We start from the raw sequence: 12,935 nt of genomic DNA, 5'->3' as shown, positions 1-12,935 counted from the left end.
AATTTCACACTCTCAATGGCGAAGAAAAGTCTAAATTCTGATGCGAGAGGTCCCGGGTTCAAATCTCGGACGAGCCCCCACGTGTAGCACTACCCCCGAAGGAGCTGCTGGTTAGTTTTGGGTGGTATGTTACCTATATTCCTCCGCCATCTAGGGTACACGATGAGAGCTGAGAAGAAACTGCAATAGATGTCTTTTTCTGTGCTTTATTACCCAACGGGGTAAAATTATAAAAATGGTAGTAGTTGAAAGGTAGAAGAGATAGTAAGTAGTAGGTTCAGGCATATGTAAAAATAAGGTACAGCGCTAGGTGAAAAATCATGAGAAACCAAAAGGTGAAAAATAAATATTGATGAATGTCTAAACAAAATTAATAAATGACAGATAAGAATATTAACATGTGTGGAAACAAACAACTGTGAAGAAAAGATTCCAAACTGTAAAAATAATATTAAAGTCCATAAACTGGGATTCACATCAAAGTAAAAGTTGAATGAGTAAGGAGAAAAAATCTTCTTCTACCAAGAGGACACCCAAATAGTGAGATGTAGTCTCCTTACCACAGGTGGATGACCGTCATTACAGCGTTCTGAATAGGCACAGGGATTTTAAAGTCTTCCCAGATAGACTCACTCCAAGCATTGGTAAAGAAGCAGTGACTCCAAAATGAACTCGCTCTAGAAAGTAAATTGATGATTCAATATGTCATGGAATGAGAAACAAAAGAAAGCCCCATAGCATGATATTGTTTAAAAGTGGGTTTAATCGACTAATAAAATTGCACTTACACTAGGCTGCTATCCCCGACGATGTCTTTTGATGATGAAACGCATAGGTATTGCCTTGCAAAAAGTGAAAAAAAGTGCGCTTATCTATAACAATACAAAACAGCTGCAAACTCAAAATGTTTATACAAACAAAAAATGCTATGAAAAGAAGGAATGGAGTTGCGCTAAAAAAGTGACTTATCAAAAAATAGTGAGCACTATAAAGTCCCAAGGAGAAAAGAAAAATCTTCTTTAGTCAAATATAAACTCTGTGGAAGTTCTGTGTATAATTGAATTTTCATTAAGAATCACGAGTGGAAAAATCTGGATCCCTGTTCCCTGAACATACTGACCCTTACCAGATTTTCAGATCCAAAGGATCAAGCCAAGCAGATTAGCCAAACACCTGGGCTGCACAGGAGATCAGGATCTTGATAAAATCTTCCCAGCAGTGGATCAGTGGGACATCCAGAAAGCAAACAAATAAAATAAAACTAGATAGTGTGATATTGTCAGGTAATAACACAACAACAACTCCCCTGGTGACTGGCAAACGGACAGTGTGACATGCAAACCACCACCAATATACACACTGACCCTTACCAGAGTTCTAAATCTAGATAGATCGAAAACACAGGGGGGATGTAGGCAGCCACTGCAAAGAACTTCTCCCAAATACAGTCCTCGGATTCACCAGGATGCATCAGACCATCAGCAGTCATGGAGGAGAAACTCACAATGGTGTGATAACGTTTAAGGCATTTATTGAACAAAAACGTAGTACACTTACATCAAATGACTTTAAAAACAGCAAAAAAGGATCCGGCCGGCAGTAGAACGTATAGTCCTCAAATTTCGGTGACGTCAGTACGTCTCCTCCCGACGTTTCGTCTGCTAAGACTTGTTCACGGGTAGTGAGGAGGCGTCCTGCGTCACCGTTTAAATACATGTAAAGAGGCGGAGCCGGCTAGGCCAGTAATGGGCGCACGTCTCAGGTGATCCCCCGTCCGCCATCTTAACTCAGGGAAAAGAAAAGGGCAAATGTAAAAACTTATAAAAAACAGCCTGGAGATGTTCGGTGATATGGGTAACAAGCTGGGAGGCCACACAAGCCAATCAGGCAGCTCCCCAAGTATCCCAAAATCCGGGAACAATATCCAAGTACACAAAAGATTTTGTTCAGGGTTACAAATTAGTAATCATGCAACCCGAACGGGGGAAGTGGAAAAACATAAAAAATGGTGACAACATGATACGCTCTTCATTGCTGAGCCTTAAATCTTGGTAAAGCACGAAGAAAAACCAACAATGTGAGTTGTGGTGTATGTAATTATCACACCACTCTACCGCAGAACAGATGTTATTACAAAATGTCTCAGCATTTCACATTTCCAAACTGTTGGCAAATAGATCCAGCAAAAATCACCATGTCACCCACTTGGATAAAAGAATATACATGCAAAAATACAAATTCAGCATATATAATCAAAAAATCACGTTTAAAAATAATTTAAAAATAATGTGCCTAATTAAATCTAGTAATAAGACTCATAAGTACATGATGGCTTCTCGGGGCACCTGAGACCTATGTCCACAGTACAATAAATTACGTGCGGGCAGTAATCAATGCCTACACGAAATACATAAACAGTGTACAAAATATAAAAATTAAAATATAAAATATATAAATACGGAATATAAAAATATATACAGTATATTATACAGAATATATAAAAATACATGAAAAAATACATAAAAAACACAAAGACTATATGTATTATATTATAGACCCCAGTGACAAATAAATTAGACCTGCTGTATAGGAAGGGCCGCCTATGCTATCGCCAACAGCAACTAGTCAGGGCTCACATGATTTGACACTATGAGTTTAAACTAAGGAAGGGTCAGAATGTCAAACTGAGGCATATTGCACCAAGGATTTAAGTTCAAACTAGGAATTGTCGATGAAGCAGTTCACATCCACTTCGATGTTTAAACCATGCGGTTCATAACATTTTAGTGTGTGAACCCACAGCATTTCAGTTCTTGAGATGCTCCTTACAAGGTCACTGCCTCTCCAGTGCGCCTGAAACTTATCTATCCCAATGCATATAATGCCCTTGGGATCTTGATTGTGGGCCACCAAAAAATGTTTGGACACTGAATGGTCAAGGTAGCCATGTACTTATGAGTCTTATTACTAGATTTAATTAGGCACATTATTTTTAAATTATTTTTAAACGTGATTTTTTGATTATATATGCTGAATTTGTATTTTTGCATGTATATTCTTTTATCCAAGTGGGTGACATGGTGATTTTTGCTGGATCTATTTGCCAACAGTTTGAAAATGTGAAATGCTGAGACATTTTGTAATAACATCTGTTCTGCGGTAGAGTGGTGTGATAATTACATACACCACAACTCACATTGTTGGTTTTTCTTCGTGCTTTACCAAGATTTAAGGCTCAGCAATGAAGAGCGTATCATGTTGTCACCATTTTTTATGTTTTTCCACTTCCCCCGTTCGGGTTGCATGATTACTAATTTGTAACCCTGAACAAAATCTTTTGTGTACTTGGATATTGTTCCCGGATTTTGGGATACTTGGGGAGCTGCCTGATTGGCTTGTGTGGCCTCCCAGCTTGTTACCCATATCACCGAACATCTCCAGGCTGTTTTTTATAAGTTTTTACATTTGCCCTTTTCTTTTCCCTGAGTTAAGATGGCGGACGGGGGATCACCTGAGACGTGCGCCCATTACTGGCCTAGCCGGCTCCGCCTCTTTACATGTATTTAAACGGTGACGCAGGACGCCTCCTCACTACCCGTGAACAAGTCTTAGCAGACGAAACGTCGGGAGGAGACGTACTGACGTCACCGAAATTTGAGGACTATACGTTCTACTGCCGGCCGGATCCTTTTTTGCTGTTTTTAAAGTCATTTGATGTAAGTGTACTACGTTTTTGTTCAATAAATGCCTTAAACGTTATCACACCATTGTGAGTTTCTCCTCCATGACTGCTGATGGTCTGATGCATCCTGGTGAATCCGAGGACTGTATTTGGGAGAAGTTCTTTGCAGTGGCTGCCTACATCCCCCCTGTGTTTTCGATCTATCTAGATTTAGAACTCTGGTAAGGGTCAGTGTGTATATTGGTGGTGGTTTGCATGTCACACTGTCCGTTTGCCAGTCACCAGGGGAGTTGTTGTTGTGTGATTACCTGACAATATCACACTATCTAGTTTTATTTTCTTTGTTTGCTTTCTGGATGTCCCACTGATCAACTGCTGGGAAGATTTTATCAAGATCCTGATCTCCTGTGCAGCCCAGGTGTTTGGCTAATCTGCTTGGCTTGATCCTTTGGATCTGAAAATCTGGTAAGGGTCAGTATGTTCAGGGAACAGGGATCCAGATTTTTCCACTCGTTGTGATTCTTAATGAAAATTCAATTATACACAGAACTTCCACAGAGTTTATATTTGACTAAAGAAGATTTTTCTTTTCTCCTTGGGACTTTATAGTGCTCACTATTTTTTGATAAGTCACTTTTTTAGCGCAACTCCATTCCTTCTTTTCATAGGTATTGCCTTGCTGAGTGGAACGTCATCACGCTCTGAACACGGAGATACACAGCTACGGAGCCTAGCAGACAGGAGAGCATCCGAGGAGACGCCGCATTTCCCTCTATACTTACACTCACCGCGTTACTTTATCAACAAAAGTGTAAGTGCAATTTTATTAGTCGATTAAACCCACTTTTAAACGATATCATGCTATGGGGCTTTCTTTTGTTTCTCATTCCATGGGATATTGAACCATCAATTTACTTTCTGGAGCGAGTTTATCTTGGAGTCACTGCCTCTTTACCAATGCTTGGAGTGAGTCTATCCGGGAAGACTTTAAAATCCCTGTGCCTATTCAGACCGCTGTAATGACGGTCATCCACCTGTGGTAAGGAGACTGCATCTCACTATTTGGGTGAGATGTAAATAAAATAACAGATAATAAACAATGCAGCATTGACATTGTGTTCTGTGTTTCTGAAGTGACAGTGATCTATTGATCCTGCACTTGGCTGGGCTGGGCTGGGCAGAGGGGCTAAACGCAGGTGCTGGCAGGTGTCTGGGCTGATCTTGCTAATGCCGTGTTTTTGGGAACACCAAACTACTGGGGACGTTAGCATTGACCTTATCAGATCAAAGATATTGATCTGTTCAGCCACTATACTAGTAATGTGGGTGTATGGTGTGTGCATGTGTGTTATTGCTACTGGAAATCAAAGGGTTGAAATATGATGCTGTCTGGGATTGATGATGACACTAACTGATGCTAACACCTAACTGATGTTATCCGTGACACTAATAAAGTGCTCAGAAAAGAGATCTGTACACTATATTAATGACAAAGTGACAGGGAGTGAAAGGGTTAACTGGGGGTGATCAAGGGGTTAAAATTTTTTAGGGACTATAAAACAGGTACCTTAAACCTATCTGGGCCTACTGCTAACTGCCCTAATGCTGGTTAGTGTCACAAGTGACAGAAATACAGTGATCAGAAAAAAGATCTGTACGCTATACTAATGCCACTGTGACAGGGAGTAATAGGGTTAACTGGGGTGATAGGGGTTATACCTTTATTAGGGATTATATGGGGGTACCCTAAACCTACCTGGGCCTACCTATAACTACCACTAATGCCTTGTACACATGATCAGAATTCCCGATGGAAAAAGTCAGACGAAATTTTTTCATTGGATATTCCGACCGGTGTGTGCCCCATCTGACTTTTTTCCACCGGAATTTAGAAAGACGGAAAAACATTTCTATCAGAAATCCCATTCTTCTGTAGCGAACTCCGACGGAGAAAAAAAAACATGCATGCTTAGAATCAAGTCGATGCATGCTCGGAAGCATTGAATTTCATTTTTCTTGGCTCGTCGTAGTGTTGTACGTCACTGTGTTCTTGACAGTCAGAATATGGTGTGACAGTGTCTATGCAAGACAGCTTGAACAGAATCCTGGCTGAAAATACGATCGTGTGTACAAGGCATAACTGTAACAAGTGACACCAATGCAGTGATCAGTGAAAAATCTGAAACCTGCACTTGGTGACACCATGACAGGTTTTACTGGGGGGAAAACAGGGGGTTAAAGGTGTGCCTATGTGTACTGGTGTCAGTGTAGTGCTTGGTGTACTCACTGTGGATGTCTTCTCTCACGCTGGAACCGAAAAGACTCCATGAGGGGAGATGACATCACTCTTCCTCTGCCTGTGTTTACATTACACAAGCAGAGGACAGTCTGCCATTCGCCAGAACAGATCAGGAGGTCCAGGCTAGAAATCATTGTCCTGGGCCTGTAGACTGATCGGTTCTGAAACAAATCATAACTTTTATTTTGCAATTTTTATTTTTGCTTTTAATTAGTCATATTTACAATTAGTTTTTTTATAGACCATGTCCATTCCATGTTAACAGTGTACATTGGATTTGACATCTATCTTAAAAGAGAGAATATCTATTTGCCTGTCTGGTATTTTTCTGAACTTACAGTTCCACTGTAGATCCTAATGAACTCTGATGATGAGCTATGTCTAGATTTCACTAAGTGTCTGATGAAATAATGATATCCCCTGAAACATTTTACAGCTTTCTTTCTATAGTCTAGTTGTATGGCACACTTCAAGGCTCCTCTAAGACAGATTTTATCCTTGAGTGCCAGTCAGATGGGATACTTTATGCAAATTACAACTTTTATAGAACTCATTACTGAATTAGGCCCATAGTAATCAGCCCTTTATGCACCTGTTCTGAAGATTTTCCTTCTTCATCTTAGAGGAATATGCAGTGGCATAATGTTTAAAAAGAGGACTGATTATGGATTGACAGAGAGGTGTAATTAAATGCAGTGTAAGTAATATAAGGCATATGTCTGATTTTATTTTAAATGAAATAGTTTAAAACTGATGATGATGCAGTAGAAGCCTGGTTAAGATTACAAAATGGACTTAAAGCATTAGGTTTTAGCATTTATTAGAAAACCTCTGCAGCATAGACTGGCCTTGTATGCAGAAATTTCTTATAAGGCAGTGCAATACATAACAAAATTTAATTTGTGAAAATTAGAAAATCAAATCAGTTAATATACAAAGCTGTCGTAGAGATTCTGTATACACTCCATGGAACAGTAATAAGTAAGGGTTATTTTGTGGCTTCCATTTCTTCAGAGAAAGGATTAGAAGAGTGGATTTTTTTATGACAAATGCCAAATAGCAAGTGCCTAAGGGATTTCTTGAGAAACACCAAACAATAATGTAAAAGGGTAAAAATTATGATTTTTTAAAATTTCTCATAGATTAAAAAAACACATTAAAAAGTATATGTATTGTGACAGGAAGTCAGGTAAATCTGAGGGTGTTGTCACAGACGGGAGATACATTTCTGCCTTGTTTAGACAATATACCAATTATTATCAGGTGTCGGCTGCAGAAGTAGCCAGAAAGATTTAAGGGCGTTGAAAAACTTCAGCTGTTCAGAATGAGGCAATTAAGGCCTCTATAAGTAATGCAGAGGATTACTACTGATTGCTGCATCCTGAGGCTTTTTGAGTGAAGGAGAGCAGTGAACATAGATACTTCTGAAGAGGTGAGGTGCTGTTGATTTTTCTGTGTGAAAAAATCAAAAAGACTATTTGTTTTTTTCTGCTGTATGACCAGCAGTGTCTGCTCAGCAGTAGGCTGTGCCAGACTCCATAGATAGGTTCCTGTGTGGTGAAGGTAGACGCCCCAAGTGGCCAGAGTTTATTTTATGTTTGATTTTGTTTATGCTGTTTGGATGCTTGCAATTGTTTCCAGCAAGATGGAAGAATAAACCAAATTCTTTGTTTTCAACCGTCTTCGGCTTTTTCTCTGTATCGTTCAGTGTGTAGTAAATATACACACTGAACGATACAGACCAGGGGGTCACACACCCCCGCTACCGAGCTAATCCCTTAGACATGGTGGAGTGCCGCGGGCAGTTAAAGTAAACCCAAAATGGAGGAGATACTGAAACAGCTGGCTATAGCAAATGCAAATCAACAGCAGACGAATGCAGGTTTGCAGCGGAGCATTGCAGCTCAACAACAGGCTCACGCAGCTCAACAACAGGTTCACCAAGAGAGCATTGCAGCTCACCAACAGGCTCACCAAGAGAGCCTTGCAGCTCAACAACAGGCTCACCAAGAGAGCATTGCAGCTCAACAACAGGCTCACCAAGAGAGCATTGCAAGCTTGGAACAGAGACACCAGCAGCAAATGGAGGCCATTGTGACACAGCTTCAGAGACAGCAGACCGAGGCTGGGAGTCAGGCCAGTAACATACCGACTTTTCGGGTAAGACACTTATTGCCAAAGATGACTGCAGATGAGGAGATGTTTCTGACCACATTTGAGAGAGCAGCGGAAAAAGAGAGTTGGCCTAAAGAACAGTGGGCTGGACTAGTGGCCCCCCTATTATCTGGAGAAGCCCAAAAGGCATATTTTGATTTGGAGCTTGCAGACGCAAAAAACTATGATCGGTTAAAAGAGAAAATATTGGCACGTTTTGGTGTAACCCTGGATGTCCGTGCTCAGCGGGTCCACAATTGGAGTTATCAGCTGAAGAAGCCACCTCGGTCGCAGATGTATGACCTCATCCATTTGGCTAAGAAATGGCTGCAGCCAGAAACTCTGTCCGGACCAAAAATTTTGGAGCGAGTAGTCATGGACAAATTTCTTAGGTCTCTTCCTAACACCCTGCAGAAATGGGTGAACCATGGTGTTCCGGATACCGCAGACAAACTTGTAGACCTGGTCGAAAGGTACCTAACAACAGAGAATTTGTCCTCTTCCACCAGAGACGCACAGACTTTCCACTCCAAGACCAGACCCTCCCCACCTATAGGTAAGACTGCATCAAGGGATGGGGGTGGAGAGAGGGACCAAGGAGCAACTAGAGGAATTATCGGGACTACTGCTAATGTTTGGCGAGAGCAGCCTGGAAGACCCATCCCACAGGAGAGGACCAGAAGGTTGATTTGTTACCGCTGCCGGGAAGAGGGACATGTAGCAGCGGTTTGCCCAGTGGGTGATGAACCCATGCAGTGTGACTTTCTGACAGAGAGACGACAGTCCCCTTTTGCAAATATGATAAGAGGGGGAACCAATGCGCAAATCCACCTAATCAAGGATAATTCTAAGCTAAAAACTAAACTAAAATTAATAAATAGCAGCCACGACGAAAAGTGTTCACACACTCAAGACAGATATGAATAATGTTTGGTGTAATGGCGCTAAAAACACTAAAAAACTTAAAAAGACTTTAAAATAATAATCTCATCACTAGGCCCATAAGTAAATAAGGAAATGTGTACGTGGTGAATCCTCCAAAGGATGTGAGTAAAATGTGTTCCACTCTGGGTTAATCCTGGAATACCATCCGACATCCACAAAAAATGTGGAGGGTATTTGTAGTGGTAAATAATAATACGTAACCAATAATGCGTGAACAGCTGTGCCAAAACACTGCACAATGTTGCAACAATATAGTCAAAAGTGAATAATGAAAACAAATCCAGTATAATTAAAACACCAAAAACACTGGTCTATTAAAGTGCAGCGTGCAATAATTAAAGTGCAAAAAATATTAATTCAAGTGATCCACAATAAAAATAAATGACATGCAAAAATCAGCATGAAAATGAATAAAAAATGTCCAGTGAGATAATAAGATATTAACGATGTCTCTAATAGTCCACCAATTAAAGTTAGAGTAGAAGCAAAGTGATAATGATAAAGTGTTCCAGTGCATATGATGATAAAGAATATAAATTCATGAATGAATGTTCAGTGAAAAAAGTTGTGCTCCAAATCACAGATCCTTATATCCACAGCGTTCAGTGATCAAATGCTGGATGTGCATGCATGCTTAAACTTCCACCATCAGGCTTCCCAGAAGTGTCGGACAGACTAGGTGTTCCAGCCCCTTACCTCAGAGCAGCTTGTAATCAAGCCTCAATGGATATCTCCCAGGCAGTCTGCTGTTAATCCTGCACCTCAGTCTCACGATTCAATCACAAATGCTTGCAGTCTCTCAGAGAAAATACAAAGCAAGGGGAGCCTCCATAGTGTAGCAATATTAAAACATTTATTAAAGAAACAAGTAAACACTCACAGTATAAGTGATGAAAAGTCGGCGTGTACGATCTATGTGTCCACCCGCTCTGCGGCCGCGAGCGGGTGACGTCACCAGCAGCTCCTCCACGTCCTCACGCGTATCGCAACTGTTGCACGTTGCTTACTCATAGGATCTATGAGGATCTATGAGTAAGCAACGTGCAACAGTTGCGATACGCGTGAGGACGTGGAGGAGCTGCTGGTGACGTCACCCGCTCGCGGCCGCAGAGCGGGTGGACACATAGATCGTACACGCCGACTTTTCATCACTTATACTGTGAGTGTTTACTTGTTTCTTTAATAAATGTTTTAATATTGCTACACTATGGAGGCTCCCCTTGCTTTGTATTTTCTCTGAGAGACTGCAAGCATTTGTGATTGAATCGTGAGACTGAGGTGCAGGATTAACAGCAGACTGCCTGGGAGATATCCATTGAGGCTTGATTACAAGCTGCTCTGAGGTAAGGGGCTGGAACACCTAGTCTGTCCGACACTTCTGGGAAGCCTGATGGTGGAAGTTTAAGCATGCATGCACATCCAGCATTTGATCACTGAACGCTGTGGATATAAGGATCTGTGATTTGGAGCACAACTTTTTTCACTGAACATTCATTCATGAATTTATATTCTTTATCATCATATGCACTGGAACACTTTATCATTATCACTTTGCTTCTACTCTAACTTTAATTGGTGGACTATTAGAGACATCGTTAATATCTTATTATCTCACTGGACATTTTTTATTCATTTTCATGCTGATTTTTGCATGTCATTTATTTTTATTGTGGATCACTTGAATTAATATTTTTTGCACTTTAATTATTGCACGCTGCACTTTAATAGACCAGTGTTTTTGGTGTTTTAATTATACTGGATTTGTTTTCATTATTCACTTTTGATTATATTGTTGCAACATTGTGCAGTGTTTTGGCACAGCTGTTCACGCATTATTGGTTACGTATTATTATTTACCACTACAAATACCCTCCACATTTTTTGTGGATGTCGGATGGTATTCCAGGATTAACCCAGAGTGGAACACATTTTACTCACATCCTTTGGAGGATTCACCACGTACACATTTCCTTATTTACTTATGGGCCTAGTGATGAGATTATTATTTTAAAGTCTTTTTAATTTTTTTAGTGTTTTTAGCGCCATTACACCAAACATTATTCAGTCCCCTTTTGCAACCACATGCACTGCAGTAAAGGGAAATGAGAAACCTTTATATAGAATGTGCTTAGATGGTAAAGATGTTGTGGTATTGTTGGATTCAGGTAGCCTGGTCACCTTAGTGAAAAGTGATCTAGTGGTGGGAAAAACCTTGCATCCTAGGAAAATGGCTGTAGTTTGTGTACATGGGGACACTCGAGAATATCCGGTGACTATGGTTTCCTTTGAAACTTCCCTCTGTAACTTGTGTCACCAGGTGGGTTTAGTTCCCAAAATGCCACATGACGCCATTGTGGGAAGAGATTTCCCAAAGTTCTTACTTCATTATTGAAAGGGACCTGTTATATCGCGTGTCATAGAGGATAGAGGACACCATTGAGCAACTGGTAGTGCCTAAACCGTACCGCAAGATGGTTTTGGAACTGGCCCATGGGCACATTCTTGGGGAACATTTGGGAGCAAAAAAAACCCGGGAGAGGATCACCCAGAGGTTTTATTGGCCTGGGATCACTAAGGAAGTGGAATTGTACTGCTCTTCCTGTCCAGTGTGTCAGATTACTGCACCCATGCCTCATTTCCGCAGTCCGTTGGTACCCCTGCCCATTATCGAGGTCCCTTTTGAGAGGATCGCCATGGACTTGGTTGGCCCCTTACTGAAGTCCAATAGAGGGCACCAGCACATCTTGGTAATAATGGACTATGCCACCCGTTACCCAGAAGCGATTCCTCTCCGAAACACCCCTGCTAAAACCATTGCCAAAGAGTTCATTCAGGTTTTCAGCCGTGTGGGTCTTCCTAAGGAAGTCCTAACTGACCAGGGCACCCCGTTTATGTCTAGGGTGACCAAAGAACTTTGTAAACTCCTGAAAGTGACCCAATTACGTACATCAGTATATCACCCTCAAACAGACGGGTTAGTGGAAAGGTTTAATAAAACCTTAAAACAAATGTTGAGGAAGGTGGTGGATAAAGACCGAAAGAATTGCGATTATCTGCTCCCTTATCTGATGTTTGCCATAAGAGAGGTTCCCCAATCGTCCACAGGGTTCTCTCTGTTTGAGCTACTGTATGGGAGGCACCCCCGGGGCCTACTGGGCATTGCCAGGGAAACATGGGAGAGTGAGAGTTCCCCTCATCGAAGTGTGATTGAACATGTGGCCCAAATGCAAGATAGAATTGCCCAAGTGATGCCGATTGTGAAGGAACATTTAGCCCAAGCCCAATTGGCTCAACAAAGGATTTACAATTGTGGGGCCCAGGTCCGTCCCTTGGCACCTGGTGATAGGGTGTTGGTGCTGGTCCCCACGGTCGAAAGTAAATTCCTAGCCAAATGGCAGGGTCCCTATGAAGTGTTGGAGAAAATGGGGGTGGTGAATTATAAAATTAGCCAACCGGGAAGACGAAAACCTGAGCAGCTCTATCACGTGAACTTGCAGAAACCCTGGAAGGATAGAGAGTCCTTGGTCACGAAGACTACCCGATTTACTGCTCCATTTAACCTGGCTGTCCCTGAAGTTGGGATGGCGGAGACTCTATCCAAAACTCAGCAACAGGAGGTTAAAGAATTTGTGCTCCGTAATAAGGAGAAGTTTTCAGACCTGCCAGGTTGGGTCTCCGGAGTTGAACATGACATTATCAGGGGATACGGTCAAGTTGAAGCCTTATAGAATTCCAGAAGCCCGGCGAGAGGCAATTCACCAGGAAGTAAATAAAATGCTTGAGCTGGGGGTGATAGATGAGTAAAATAGTGATTGGTCCAGTCCCATTGTCTTAGTGCCCAAACCAGATGGAAGT

The sequence above is a fragment of the Rana temporaria genome, chromosome 4, assembly GCF_905171775.1.
Source record: "Rana temporaria chromosome 4, aRanTem1.1, whole genome shotgun sequence".
Taxonomy (NCBI): Eukaryota; Metazoa; Chordata; class Amphibia; order Anura; family Ranidae; genus Rana; species Rana temporaria.
Note: the sequence above shows the minus strand (reverse complement) of the source record.